The 16,949-nt window shown below is 29.6% G+C and overlaps 1 non-coding gene across 1 annotated transcript; it reads left to right on the forward strand.

Moving 5' to 3' along the window:
• Positions 1 to 15,012: 15,012 nt before the first annotated feature.
• Positions 15,013 to 15,085, forward strand: TRNAT-UGU (transfer RNA threonine (anticodon UGU)). The gene has a single exon. It is a non-coding gene; the product is annotated as a tRNA-Thr (tRNA).
• Positions 15,086 to 16,949: the final 1,864 nt, after the last annotated feature.

Consider the following 16,949-nt stretch of genomic DNA (forward strand, 5'->3'; position numbering starts at 1 on the left):
CTGTTAAAGTTTAAAAATCTTATTTCAGAATCTTATTTTAGAATCTTATTTTCACTGAGTGCGAAGTAGATAATATACAGATTGTCTAGTTAATGTGCAAATTAACTAGGGTGATCCATTAAAATACCAAAAAAAAAATTCCATTTCTCAATTTACCTAGGTATTCTGCTAACTACCTAGATATTTTGCTTATGGGTTGCCCTGTAAAAAAATTCTCGCGTATCTAAACACCACAAATGAAGGCAACCACTTTACTTCAAAGTGATATTTCACTAAGTGTTACACACCAAAACTGAGAATCCTGATGTAGTGAAACACATAGAATGTTCTTTAATACTACTTGGTGTAAAGAAGCAGCCGCCATGTCTGTTATTCAGTAACACTAGAATTTATAATTAAAGTAAGACATGATGCACATAAGAATCAGTAAAGTTACTTTTACGAATCAGTATGAAGTCATAATCATAAATTTAGGTATATGTTTATCATATTACTGCAATTGTAAATTTAGTGCAATGCAAATCTATGGGCTGAGAAGATTTATTAAATCTAGGTTTCTTTCTAGAAAAAACAAAGTTCTTAATCTACAAAACTCTTGTCAGGCCGGTCTTGACATAAGCTTTTGAAGCTTGGACAATGACAAAACTGGAAGAAAATTGTATCATAATATTTGAGAGAAAGATTTTGCGGAGTATACTTAGTGGCGTAAATAAAAAAAATAATAACTGGAGAAGGAGATTTAACTTTGAACTGCACAAGATTTATAAACAACCCGATATTATTAAATGCATAAAATAGATAGAATGAATTGGATAGCGCAAATGATTCGAATGAGTGATGACTGATGACAATACAATTAAAAAGATGCTGCTTTTTAGACCCACAGGAACAAGAAAGAGGGAAAGGCCGCGGTTGAGATGGGCTGACTCGGTGGAGTAATCTGATTTTCTTGCAGTTAATGAAAATAATTGGAGATGAAAGATAAATTGGAAGTCGTTATGGAGAAATCTTCAGAGGAAGGCATTAGCCCACACTGGGCTGTCTGGCCAACTATGATGATGATGATGATGCAATTGTAAATAATTCTGTGCATAATACGAAAAAATTCAAAAGGAAGACATCCCCACCCCCTCAAAATAAGGCAAAAAAATTGAGACCAACTCATCAAATTTGTCAAAAGGAGAGATCTCTTATTTTGATGATTGGAGAAATTATATGAAATCGGAATAAGCTGAGAACGAAGACTCTACAAATGACTTACAAGGCTTTCAAGAGCCCAAAAAACATGGAAAAATTCTCCCAATTATTGTCTTTGAAAAAGAATAAAAGTGGAAATTATTTGATGAAAAAATGAATGAATTAAATGTCACTGATTATACCAAGAAACTTGTATATAATGGCACGAGTGTCAAAGTGAAAAGTATTGATACTTACCGAAAGATACCGAACTTATTTCAAACCGAACCAAAAATGAATTATCACTCTTACAAATTACAAGAAGAACTGAACACAGTCATTGTTAGAGGAATTCCTGCTTAGACCTCTGAAAATGAAGCACTAAGTCATTAGTATTTTTTCTCATACTAATGTAATCAAACTCGCAAAACTAGTAAATGGATTTAAAAAACTACTTCCCCTATTTATGGCCCCTTACGCTAAAGGAAAGTTAGCTACATTAGCTTAATACGCTAATGAGTAAAGGAAACCAAATGTACAATGTTACTACTTTGCTAACTTATGAAGTAAAAGTTGAGCTCAATGGTGAGAAGATAATTGGGCCACCTCAGTGCCATAACTGTTAGTACTTTTTCCACACATAATCTTCTTTCTATCACGTACCATAGCTTAGTCTTTTCTTGCCATGTGTTTTCCTTTTGTATATGTTTTTTTTATCACGTTTTGCTTATCTACATAGTATTCAGCCTTATAATTAGCTTAGTTTCTGCTTATTACATTTTCGGTAGTATATTATCTTATTTTTCTTTAATTATTTTATTGCTAATCTCGTATATTTCTTTTCGCCAATGCATATGATAAATCCTCTTCGAAGCTAATTAAATTTATGACAACTGTGAGTGTCCGACACAAACTGCCGTGTCGGACTGTCATGTCCCTTCGAATCTCCTTTCCCTCCCAGTGTTGCCAGATTGGGCTACTTTTAAAAGTCTCCGCTACTGAAAATCGAATTTGGGCTACCCGCTACTTTTTGGGCTACTTATTATTTTTCAAACGCTACAAATCTTAAAAATGCGCTACTTTTTTTTCTCAAAGAAATATTTTTCTTACATTTTTTTCCCTTCCTATTATAAAATTATTCCGAAAAGTGTGCAGTTTCTTTACCTTTTTAAAAATAAAACTTTTTATTGTTCGAAACTCATCTGCTTCAGTTGTGGATTCATTATTTGTTTTTCTGCTGGAAGTCTATTATCTTTCCATATCTAAGTTTCAAATCGTAAACTCGTGAAATCGAAAATTCTTTGGAAACATGACAATTCGGAAAAAAAAAATTTCTTCAAATTTAAAGTCTTCAAAATCATTTTTTTGTATATTTATTTGGATACATTTATTAATATCTTACAGACAGCAGTGTAGTTTATTGGCATGTTCTCAAGAAAAAAATAAAATAGAAATTCACCAAATTTTGAATGGCCGGGAATTTTGAGGCCAGGAAAATGACATATTAGCTTAGAAATTAAGAAAACATTCGTTTTAAGCTAATAGTAAGTAACACAACTTAAAAAAACTCAAAAAAGACAAATTTGAGAAGTTAATTGTAACTTTTTTATGTAAATAAAATCCAAAAATAATTATTGTGAAAATTTTTTATAAANAAAGGACAAAAGGCGATAATTGTGCTAAAAATGTGAAAAGAATTGGTTAATTTTTTTAGTTCACTATGCCGTGGGTTGATGAGCAAACTAAGTGAGAAAAAAATTCCTAGAGGTATTTTTTTAATATTCCTCCTTTACCCTTACGAAAATTTAAGATTGATTTGAGATATTTTTGAGGTATCGAGGTTGTTTTGAGGTATATTTAAGGTTGCTGAGAAAACAGCAATAAAAATTATACCTCGTAACGGTTGTAATTAAGGTGTACGAGGTTCTTTTATGTACACTTTAACTTATTTTGAGGTTGTTATTAACTTTAACTTATTTTGAGGTCAATGTATTAAGGTCTGTAAATATATATTTATTTACAGACCTTATCCACAGTTCCCTGATATTGCTGAGATGACCTAGGCTGTAAATAACACACGTGCAGCAGCGAAGAAGAAGTGACTAACAAGCTACTGTACTGCTCAGCCTTCCTCTAGGAAATAGTTCTGAATTTATACCAAAAAGAAAAAGTAATCTCTCCTAATAAACTACAAAATTTATGTAATTGTTGATAACAATAGTTTGCTAGATATTTAAAAGTTGAAAACTATCAACTGTACTAGCTCACTTCTTCCTGTTTGATCTCAAAACTGCTACTTAAACTAAATGTTATTTTTTCGCAAATTACCCACGTTAATTTTTTACTAAGCAGATTGTTATTACTTATTAGAATATTGAGCAGAATTAAATTAAATCCGATTTCAAGTTTATATGACATATTGTTTCAAGGTTATGAGCATTTTTATGCATGGTTCACTACTTCAAAAATTTGCGAATTTTGGAAATCTTAAATTTTTTAGAAATATGTCAGTATAGTATGCAATTTCAATCCTGAATTGAATAAAATCAATTGCAAATAAAAACATTTATTGTTGAAAGTAATATGCATTATTTTGAATTTCATCCTATGGGATGTGTATTTATATTTAAACAAGTGTTTATAACAACTAACTATAAGTTTTATTCTGCTCGGTATTACAAGTTATATCGGAGATATTATACTCAACTTATTTTAAAAGTATTATTTCAAATCATTCTCTCTTAGGCATTTTCCTCACATAAAATTACTCACAAATTTGAAACAAATGCTCCTTATCAGCTTATAATTTGCTCTATTCGATTGAGTGTAAAAAAAGAATAAAAATTGGTACATAACTTTAAAATTTTAATTTATTAAACGATTGTTGATTCTTGATTACATTGATTTAAAAATATTAAAATAACTATTTTTTAAGAAACTCTGATGTGATTGACAATAACGTAAGTCCTTTTCAGAATCAACGTCAAATTATTGAGTTTAAAGATTTGTAAAAAAAAAAGAAAGAAAATCTAATTATTAAACTTACAAGTACCATAATATTACCAGATATACTGAAAAATAAAAAGCGTTAAAATTGTATAATAAGATTGGAATTATATATTTGAATTTCTGTAAATGTTGTTAATGGTAATACTGTCTTCAGTGTATTTTATTTTGTGGCTGTGATACATGTCATGCTTTTTAGCTACGAGCATTGAATAGAAATGGCCGAAGAGTAATACTATTTATCTGAAAAAGAAAATTAATTTCATCCAGTTAATTTAAATCATAAAAAAAAAATTCTATTATTTTAAAACCTGCCACTATTACTGGAAATATGACTTTCTTACTTATTCATATTTTTTTTTCTTTTAGGTTCCAATAATTACAAGTTTCAACACGTAAATGGAAACAGTATATAAAATAATTTTGTTGGTTTGTAAAAAAATGAAATTTTAGTTTTAAATAAAAGTAATTTGAATTTCAGCTGACTAATTATTTAAATTTGTAGTTTTATACTTTGGAATTCAAGCACCTTAGACAACTGTCATCTAAAAATACGAGTATGAGTTCCCATAAATAATTTTTACTAACTAGAATTTAGATAAGTGTTATTTTAAGATGATTTAATTCAATTTATTAAAATTATAGAAGAATTATGCATCTGAAACTTTCTTTTATAGCTTAACAAAAGAAGCAATTACTGCCGAAGGTGTAATATTAAAAATTTCAGGTTGATAAATGATCTCTACTAGTGAAAAAAATGTAATGATATACATTATTCTTCATATAATATATATTATATCCTTATATATATTATATTTTTTATATAGTGAGTCTAAAAATTAATAAACTAGGTGGTCCGTATAACACCTCACCTTCGTAAGTGCTAAAAAAAACATCTTTGGTTGATAAATTAATACTTCTAAAAATACAAAAATATATACTTGAGGTTACGAAATAATAACTTAAGGTAGAACATGGAACACATGGCGCTAATTAAAAATAACCTTTCCAATTGTTGAAAATACACTTCAGGTTGATTTATAACAACCAGAAGTGTAAAATGGCCCACCTTAGGTTGAAAAATATATACCTCTACAAGCATAAAATTATATACCTGAGGTTGAAAAATAATTACCTGAGGTAGAACAAAATACATTTGAGGTTGATTTATAACAACCAGAAGTGTAAAACGACACACCACAGGTTGATAAATATATACCTCTACAAGCATAAAATTATATACCTGAGGTTGAAAAACAATTACCTGATGTCGAACAAAATACACCTGAGGTAGATTTATAATAAGCTGAAGTGTAAAATGACGCACCTTAGGTTGTTGAATAAATACTTCCACAAGTGTAAAAAAATATACTTCAGGCCGATATGTAATAACCTAAGGTTGAAAATTAAACACTTTAAAGTAGTAAATATTTACCTCTATACAGCTATAAAATTAAACACCTCAGGTTGAAATATATATACCTCTGGAGGTATATTTAAGGTATATTTGAGGTTGATTTTGAGGCATTCATTTGCACCCTTTTCAACCTTAACGACGTATTTAAATAACAACCTTCTTTATACCTTTAAAATATACCTCGCTTATACCTCATTTATGCCTCGATTTTTTCATAAGGGTGGGCTCTGCGAAGGAAAGCAGAACACCCCAGAAATCAATCACAAAGGCAAAAACGTATGTATAAGTCCTTCATATACGGACGTTCTAAAATGAGCTTCAAGTAATAGCTTTAATAAACTTAAAAAAATAGTTGAATCTCTTAGCATGGAATTTAAAACTTTTCGAAGTAAAATGGCAGAATTGAAACAAATGTAATTTAATTTCTTCACCTCAAAACAAGACGCTATTAAATAAAGCAATCCAGCTAAATCCAAAACTAATCAAATGGGCAATTAAAACCAAAAGCAAGCATCTTCCCAGTAGGATGGTAATTAGGAATGGAAATTGCATCGAAGAAAATCTGCCTGAATATGATGACTTTCTATATTTCCACGACAATGGCATCATATTCTTTACTTTACTTTGTTTAACAAAAGCTGGGCACCTGGGCTGAGCAGAAGACCCATATCCCATTCATCATGAAATTATTACAGACAAGTTTAAAAAATAAACAGCTTGTATTCAGGAGTCGAGTCTCTGGGGCGACTGATAGTGACATCATAGTCACAGGCTTGCCAACTACTACGCTTTTAGAAAAACATTTTATAAAAGGGTAGACATTTGAAAACCAAAGTTTTCAGAATGTTTGATACCTTTGCTAACATTTTAAAGTCTCTGCACGAAAGAGCTGGATCAAATGGCGTTGAATATAAGCTTTTTAACCATTTATACTTAATGGTGTGGAAAATAAGTTAAGATGAATAAAAAATAATGCATTTATACATAAACATAGTTACCGCTAGAGTAAAGTTTAGAAAGAGCGCAGAAAGGTGGCAGCCTTGTATTCATTACTGAGACCCACACGAAAACAAGTGACAAAATCTCCATTCTTAACTATAACTCATTTAGAAGTGACGGACTACTTTTTCGTGTAGCTGGTTCTGGTATCATCACTAATAAAAGTCTGCATATCATCCAATTCAATGTTTCCAACCTCAACGGTCATGAATAAACAAGCGTTTTTTTAAACCTTGATAAGAACAAGACAATTAAACTAACTGCTTTGTACATCCACCAGAAAATCCCATCGAAGAAAGTACATTCGACAATATTTTTGAGAATTATGACTAGCGACTATGACTATGACTATGACTAGAGACTCAAATGCGAAATCTAAATCCTGGGGAAGCAAAAAAAAAATCAAAACTGGCAAAAATCTACTAGACATTGTCAATAAGCTTGATCTAAATGTTTTCACTCCAAACGAGCCAACGTATTATCCGAATTTCTCAAATCACCACCCATATATTCTGAATCTACTAATTACTAATACAAACCTATCATTCATTATCCTAATTGATGAATTAATCGGAGATTACCCTCCCCCCAGTTATTGTCTCATCACCACTAACTACAAATGTTACCATTAAAAAATTCCATAACACTGATTGATTTGCTATATAAAAACTACCTTACCAAATATAATAATGAAAAAACTCCATATTCTGTCATCACTACTGAAGATATTGACAAGACTATTACTGTTTTAAACAAAGACGCTTCACTCAACCTTAAATTCCGCAACTGAAAAGGAAACTATAGATCCTGACTACCGGAATATTCCAGTCCAAATTAAAAAATAAGATGGAAAATAAGAATGGACAAAGAAAACTATATCAACACATGCTAGACCCTTCCATCAAACCAATTCTCAATAAGCTAAATTGAGATATTAAGCAAGATTCTGTAAACTGCAGAAACAATAGATGGGAGAAAAAGATTAACTCTCTAAATCTTGAAAATAATTCAGTTTCGCGTACATCAAAAGCACTTAGAAGTGAAAAATTTATTAGCAAGCCTATTACTAAAAATAATGTCTATTCAGACTATCACAATATTTAAATCTTCGCAGGTACCATCGATCAACAATTCACTCCTAACGCTTCACCAAGTTCAGCATCCATCTTTAATGAGATTCAATCTAGCTATGACGATCTCAAAAAGAAGTTTAATAAAGAATCAAACATCACACCTACAAAAATTGCGAAGAAGTAAAAACTGTCATCAGAAAGTCAAAAGTTTTAAAAAACCCGGACCAATAAAATGATCAAGAATCTTCCTTAATACTACATAAGTCAGCTGACAAATCTTTTCAACTGATGTCTTCTTTACAACTATGTCCTCCTAGCACGGAAACATGCTGTTGTGATTTTAATACCTGAACCTAGAAAAAACCACTCAGATCCTTCTAATTTTAGATCCATCAGTCTTCTGCCAATTATTGGAAAAATGTTTGAAAGAATAATCCTTAATAGATTAAAACCTTTTCTGGAGTTACAACTTCAGTGAACAGTACGATTTTAGAGAGGAGCTTTCAACTGTTAATCAGCTTATGAGACATTCTGAATTTGTTTCAAATCGCTTTAACTTAAAACAGATGTCAGCTGTTTTACTACTAGATGTCTCTAAGACCTTTGATCGCGTTTGGCGTCAAGGCCTACATAGTTTTAATTTGCCTTTAAACTTACTTTAGCTACTAGACTGTTACTTAGCAAGTAAAACTTTCCGTATTAAAGGTAAATAAATCAAGCTCTACTGTTAGAAACATACATGTCTTGGTATCTCAGGGAAGTATCCTTGAGCCTTCCTAATATATTTTGTTTATGTCAGATTTCCCTAAGAAGAAAGAAAACTCCAATCATCGTTCTGCTTTCTAAGTCGATGGCACGGCAGTTGTACAAAAATCCTTAAACCCTGATACTCCCATTTCAAGACTACAAGAATTTATCTAAGAAATTGCGGATTGTTGCACAAATCGGTGTGTAGCCATAAATGCTGATAAAAGCAATTTATTATTAATTGAAAATTCAAGAATTAGTGCAAAATTCACTATTCACTAAAAACATAGAAAATCTTCAAACAAACTGTTCCAATGGCTCAGAAAACTAAATACCTTGAACTGACATTAAATAATAAACTTACATGGAATGACTATATAAAAGACATCATCTCAAAAATCTGGGGAGCACTCAAAGCTCAAAGACCACTCATAGGAAAACACTCAAGTATACGACTTCACCTAAAGAAACTGTTATGTGTGCAAACCATAAGACCTATAACCATTTATGCTTTGCCATCATGGTGCACAGCACCAGATCTCTTGCTAAATAAACTTGGCATTTTTCAGAATAAAATATAACGATTCATTACAGATGCTCCATACTACGTTACGAATCAAATTTTAAGGAGATGACTTAAATCTTTTATAACTCTCCCAATATATTGCTTCATTGAATGCCAATTTTTTTAGTAAAGCAGAAAAATGTGACAAGGCGAAATTTAATGATATATTCAGCAAAGAATTATTTAAGAAAAATATTACGCACAGACCATTAGCAGCCTTTTTCTTATGGGATGGCATACTATTCAAGAAGTATTGCAAATAGTGTAAATATTGTACATAATTTTTCTTTCTTCATTTTATTACCATTCATATATATCAGACTGGTGTAACCGAGAAGCAACCCACCAGAAGCTGCGAACAGCCGAGGGAGAGGTGAGTCTACCACCCCTGCACCTAAATTGTCATTCCTATTATTTTATTTTAATATTTGCTCCGTCCACATACTAAACTATATGCCTAGCCATGTCATTATTTTATCTATTTGAGTCATATCAGATCCGATGAATCAGTGCAAGTCCATCAGGGCTGGTACTGAGCAACAAGAAAGTCCAAGTTTACCATTTTAAATGAATTTTTTTGTTTTAATCTTTAATTTTTTTATGCCTTTCTCCACAGCAAATACTTAATTTAAGAAATGCTAAGAAATTATAAAATATTTACAATTTCGTCAAGAGTTTAACGCTCTTTTATATCATCTAAGAAATAAAGTACTTAGAAAATTACAGAGAAATTTCATGCGTTTCCGGCATGCTACATGCTACAGACAAATTACATGCGTTCCTATTTCAGTATAGATCAAGCTGCAGGAGAAACTTACAGAATTGACTGAGTCTAGATCATCATAAATTTAGGAGCTTTCATAAAACTATATAATCCAAAATGATAAAAAGCTACATTTTTTTAAAAATTGAGCCTGTATCTAAGTTACTTGCTACTTACACCTTGTAAAATTTTTGGGATAGAAAATTTTATTCATTTCGCACGCCGTTTTTACTTCATATTTTGTCGCGATTAGAGAGTAGGCGTTTCTCTATTTATTTCAGAGTAGGATTTGAGTAAGAGTGGGCGTTACGTTAAGTTAAGCATGCAGACTTCGTCAGGACTTCCATTCCAATGAATAGAGTCACCAAAAACATAGAATAGACTTTGAGCACCTCAAAATTTTCACAAATAAGTGAAAGAAAAGGATCCTTGTTGGAACAATTCAGATGGCAATTCAATGATGTTGAGGTTTGGCGATGCGCAGTGCGCAAATTTAAATTAATGATTGGAGAATTCCGCATTAAGGAATCAATCTTAATGTTTCGATTGACTAACTTTAAATATGCTAGTTAATTAGCGCATACGATACTTTCAAGTTACGAAATCAGACACAAAAACATACTTTCTCTAAATATATGTACCTTTTTTCAGAAGGATTCGGTTACTGGAACTCGTCAAGAAAATATAGTTTCAATTGTTTAGGCAAAAGAGCAGTCATAAATTTGGATTTCTTCATGTTAATTCCCCGTAGCGAGTATTTCGCTAATTTTCCTACAACTTTTTAAGACAACTTTAATCGCAATTATAATATTCGTTTAATCAAGGAATAAATTTTATAAAAATTAAATTATGTAAGAAATATTTTTAAAAAAATAACAATAATTATTATTATTTTGTTATTTTATTTAATAATGAACGAAAAAGATTTGATTCTAAGGTATGCGAATTTTACATCAAATGATGCAAAAAATAATTTTTAAAATAAAAACAATAATTATTATTATTTTGTTATTTTATTTAATAATGAACGGGAAAAAAATTGGGTTGTAAGGTTTTTTACATTAAATGATGGAAAAAATAATTTTTAAAATTATAACAAATTATTATTATTTTGTTATTTCATTTAATAATTAACAACAAAAATTTAGATTGTGAGGTATTAGAATTTTACATCATTTTAAAGTATGTAGCTTTAAATGGCAAAACTTGCACGATATCAATCGAATAGTTTGTGAGTTATCAAATTTCTAAAAGTCTTATATTTCAAATTTGATTTCTCGTGAACTGTTCAGCCGATTTCATAAAAATTTTGTATTTTATCATTGGATTAAAATCAATAACTTTTAATTAAAAGTTTACTAGTTATTAAAGCGTTTTTTTTTTAAAAAAAAAAACTTTACTTGTCAACTGTCACGTGACTTAACAGACTGTAAAATTAATTAGGAGTGCCTAATTCGTGGATGGAGCTATCTGCTCCTTCATCTAAAAAATTAAGGAATAAGAGAAGAGAAGGTCGAAGATTGATAACAATGTCATGTCTAAGCTGGAAAAAAAATTCGTAAAAAAACGAGATACAAAAATGAACATGAGAACAGAAAAAACGAGATCAATAAGAATCACGAGATACGGAAATGAACACGAGAACAGAAAAAACGAAATATATTAGAATCACGAGATACAAAAATGAACATGAGAACAGAAAAAACGAGAGCAATAAGAATCACGAGATACAGAAATGAACATGAGAACAGAAAAAACGAGATATATTAGAATCACGAGATGCAAAAATGAACATGAGAACAGAAATAACGAGATCAATAAGAAATACGAGATACAAAACTGAACATGAGAACAGAAAAAATGAGAAGGGGAAAAAATAACTTGAAAATGAGACTATATACAATATTTACATGACAATTACAAAAATAAAAAATTTAGTGTCACGTCTACTGCATGAAACTCTCACAGTTTGAGTAAAAAAGATAAAACTGGTTGCAAAACTTTTTCTTTTTTTCTTTTGCGGGCGGGGTGATAAAAATTAGATTTATTTATTCGCTACTACTTAGTTCAGAATAAATATGATATAGTTGCTCTTTAAAAAACTAACAATTATACATTCGCAAAGCTGCCAACTGCAAGCGGTAGAACGGTAGAAATCACATAAATCTCGGTACGCTGCCGAGAAGCGGCATTAAACGATTCGTCGGTAGCATGGATCCTAAAGCTGATACTCTAGACTCCATGGTCGGTAGTAATAGATCGATGAGGAAGAGTACTGAGGAGGAATGGAGATGGGAGGAAGAGGGGGTGCTCAGCACCAAAAAATCGAAAGTGGGTTCTTGTGACATGGACAATCATGAAATGTAGAATGGCATGGGGTATAATTAAACGACAATATAATCATAAACAATATAAAATAAAATAATCATGAAGATTATGGTGATCGATAATATTGAGGAAGATCTGGGTTAAATATAAAATATATACATATTAAGAACGCACGATAATCAACGCAAATTGAATGAAAAATAAAAAATTAAAAAAAAATAGATATATACAATATAGATATATACGATATATAATATAGATATGTACTATTTAGAAATTAAATATTAAAAAATAAATTAAATTTAGAAATTAAATATTAAAAAATGCCGACCCTCCTGTGTAGGGGGCAGGGAACTGTCCTTGCATCAGAAAGGATCTGGGTTCGAAACCCGGGCCAGGCATGGATGTTCTTTTCTTCTCTGCACTTTAAGAAAGTTTTCTTGATACATGTATATTTATTAATATCTTGAGAACCTGCTACAGCAAAATACCAACCATAGGATTGTAATTACTTGTCATAGCCAAACCACACACAATAAAAAGTATAAAAACATATAAATATAATTAAATAATTTTCATTTCGAATTCTTTCTTTTCGGTGGAATCTGTACCCCCCCCCTTCTTCTTTTAGCGAGTTTGTATAAGATATTAATGGGAGCTAATAATAAAATAAGTAATAAATTATGCAAGTCATAAAGGTATTTCGTTCAGTAAAATAGTTTTGTATCTCAAAGTTAAAGGTAATAAAGGTACAGGTAAAGATCAACCTATAATATTTTTCTTATTTAACAATGCTGTTTCATTTTTGATTTTGATTGTTTTCTAAATTACGAGTTTCAAACCTCACTTTAAGAGTTGTTTTTTTATTACATTTAAATGTTATTTTTATATAAAAAATGGCTAGGAAGCAAAATTGTTATGTTCATCCTCACAGAATCATATGGGAAACACAATCGGTACTTTTCGGTTTGCCGGATGCAAGCGAAAAGTCACCAAAAAAGTAGACCCTTGCCAAATTTTTCTTAATTTTTTTAAAATTTCATTTAGTTTTTAAACGCATGAAAATTAAATAAAATTTATTTTTTTTCCTTTTGCAAAAAAAAAAGTTGATTTTCGTTGCACTCGAATATCCAAAAAGTACCATAAAACTATACGAGATCTTAGCAATCAAATTTATATCAAAATAAACATTTAATTTAAAGAAATGAATATTAAAAGTAGTAAGCACAATCAAACGAAATTCTTTATAGTACAGTGCGAAAAAAAAAAGGACACGGACCACTCTGAATAACTTTTGATCTAATGATTGGATCGTCACGTTCTAGGACTCAATCATAATGGTTCAAAGGGGTGATCTTAAATATGCTAATTAATATGTAATTACAATATTTTAATTTACGAAATCAGGAGTAAGATACTTTCTCTGAATAAACATGCCTTTATTTCGACGGAATCATGTTTCTTGGCCCCAAAAATATAGGGGGTAACATAATCTGGGAACTATGGTCACAATAATTTGGTCACGAGCGCTCTAAAGTTTGAATCCCTTAATGTTAATTTCGCTTTTTGAATATTTCGCTATGTCTAGAGAATTTTGAAAAATTATAAAATTCGCATGCCTAAGGATATACCCATTCAAAAAAACTAAATATTAGTAAATATTTATTATTTATTATTATTTTATTTAAAAACAGTAGAAATTATTTCAAATGGTGAGATATGCAATTTGTTACGTCATTTTCAAGTAAGTAAATTAGCATGGTATAATACGAAATTTGAGCAGAATAGACCGAAAAATTTCTGAGAAATCGAATTTTAAAAAAAGCTTATGTTTAAAATTCAATTCCTCAAGAACTGCTCGACCGATTTCGCTCAAAATTTAAAATTTGCTGTGAGAAATTAAATACTTTAAATTAGTGTAAAAAATTACATAACTTACAATTCTAAATTTTCTAGACTATTATTAATTATAATAATAAATATTTACTAAGATTTATTCTTTGCATGAGGATTATATCTGTGTTTACGAAATGAATTTTATAATTGTGTGCAAAAATTTTTCAATTCGCTTAAAAAGTTCCCGAGATATGGCGAAATACGTAAAAGGTAAAATTAACATTAAGGGGTCCGAGGAGGGGGGGGGGTCTCTTTCTTAACTAAGGGGATCTCTTTCCTAACCAAATTATGGGGACCATATTTCCCAGATTACGGCCACTTTTTTTTTGACGAAATCTACATAAAATTTAAATAAATAATTTCAACTTTGGTAGAAAAACAATAACTAAAACAATGCTAAGNACATACAATACAAATTTTTTAGACTATTATTAATTATAATAATAAATATTTACTAAGATTTATTCTTTGCATGAGGATTATATCTGTGTTTACAAAATGAATTTTATAATTGCGTGCAAAAATTTTGGCGAAATACGTAAAAGGTAAAATTAACATTAAGGGGTCCGAACTTTGGATCTCTTTCCTCACCAAATTATGAGGACCATATTTCCCAGATTACGGCCACTTTTTTTTTTTGACACATTGTTAATAAAGTTTACGTAAATAATTTCAACTTTTGTAGAAAAACAATAACTAAAACAATGCTAAGAAAACAACAATTATTGCGAAGCAGTCATCGGGGTTAGTGAGCTTAACGTAACCCCACGGCTTACCCTATGGGGAAAAAAAAGATAAATAAATCATTGATAAATGTTTTTTTTTTTAAAAAAATTTCAGTTAACTGAAGATAGACAAAGTTGAACGAGTGACGTGGAAGATAACTTTATTTATTTACCAAGAGTTAAAGTAAGTCGTTATCTATCATTGTTTATTATCTCAAAGAAACCTGTACTGCGTATCTTTTTATTACACTTTTGATAGTAACTGAATAAATAAAAAAAGAAATGTTACTTATTTGATAGAAGACATAAACTTGCGTGCCATCATAGCTCAGTGGTTAGAGCACTGGTCTTGTAAACCAGGGGTCGTGAGTTCAATCCTCACTGGTGGCTTTTCTAAGAGTTGTTTTGTGAACAATTTTGCTTCTTCGCGTTTAATTCTTTGTTTCTTTTTACAACTGGTGTTTTATTTATTTTTTTATTAATCTTTTAATGAATGAGTTCCTTTGTTTAATGGCCTTAATGTGTATCAGTGCTTAACAGTTATAAGAAATTTGGCGAAAAAACTTACGATTAAGAGGCTCGATCGCTCTAACATTGAATAAAAGTAAACTTATTTAAAGGGGGGGGGGAGGTTGTTATGTAGATCATGGGGTTTTGTTATGATTTGTTATGTAAATTAAAATTCTGATAAAGGTTCTTCAAGGTCTAAGTAAAATTCTTTCAAATCGTGGTATTTCAAAGAATAAATAAATAAAATCAAAAAAGGTGAATTTCTATGTGTTTCTTTAGCTATTTTTAAGACTTTAATTTTCTGAAAATTCCTTTCAAAAAATATTACTGATAGTAAAAAAAAAAAATTATTTATACTTTATTTATTCATTTATATTCACTATTCATTTATTATTAGTATTCATTAATATTTATTTATATTTCAAAAGAAGTAAGTTACATGTTATTACCTCTACTTTTAAACAGTTAAAAAATACAAAAATTTCCGTCGAAAATTTCATAAATAATAAATAATGATTATAAATATATCATGTTAAAAAATAGTGGTTGTCACAGATAATTTATATTTACCAAATAAATAAATAAAAATGAAGAGTTCTTCCGACAAGCAATTCGCATTTTTCAAAAATTATTGACTTTGAACAAATATAAATCTTGTGTTTCTACAAACTTACAAATTGTAGCGCAGCTGATCAGGCAGCTCTTTAAAAAAAAAAAAAAAAAAAAAAAAAAAAAAAAAAAAAAAAAAAAAAAAAAAAAAAAANAAAAATATACAGTAACAGCGTAACTGTTAATATTTTCTAAAATCGATTTCACAGCTTTAAAGAGGGATAAATAGCGATTCCGAAACACCTATTAAAAGCCTTTTTTCTTTAATATTTACAAAAGTTTGACCACTTGAAAGTTGACAAACTGAAAAAATGGGTAGACTCGCCCCGGTTTACGGTACTGATAATAAAAAAAAAAATTTAATACTTTATTTATTCATTTATATTCACTATTCATTTATTATTAGTATTCATTAATATTTATTTATATTTCAAAAGAAGTAAATTATATGTTATTACCTCTGCTTTTAAACAGTTAAAAAATACAAAAATTTCCGTCTAAAATGTCATAAATAATAAATAGTGGTTATAAATAAATCATGTTAATAAATAGTGGTTTTCACGTATAATTTATATTTACCAAATAAATAAATAAAAATGAAAAGCTCTTCCTGCAAGCAATTTACATTTATCAAAAATTATTGACTTTGAACAAATAAATCTTGTTTTTGTACAAACTTACAAATTGCAGCGCTGCTGATCAGGCAACTCTTTAAAAAAAAAATTAAAAAAAAGTTTCATGGAGGAAAAGTGTGCTGTACAGTTATCATTTTATATTGTATAGCTTACCTTTGCAAAATGAAATTACTGTTTATTAGGTGTTATAAAGGACAGCTTTCAGAATTTCACTTTAGTCCTGTATCTCGCTAAAACTATTCCTGAAATAGGCTTATTTATTTTTAGCCTCTATAGTCTTTCAAGACCGAGCTTTCGCGATTGCGCAGTTTAAATATGAATCCAATATATTAATTCTAATGACATTTTAAATTAAGTTTAAACTGAATAAAAATTTTCTTCACGAAGCAACCACTTTAATATAAAAATAGTCTAGCAGCTTCATTGCAGACATATAATTAGATTTTAAATTAAATTATGTATTTTAATGCCTAAATATTATCTCAAGTTTTTAAGATTAA

Source organism: Parasteatoda tepidariorum, chromosome 9 (genome assembly GCF_043381705.1).
Source record: "Parasteatoda tepidariorum isolate YZ-2023 chromosome 9, CAS_Ptep_4.0, whole genome shotgun sequence".
NCBI lineage: Eukaryota > Metazoa > Arthropoda > Arachnida > Araneae > Theridiidae > Parasteatoda > Parasteatoda tepidariorum.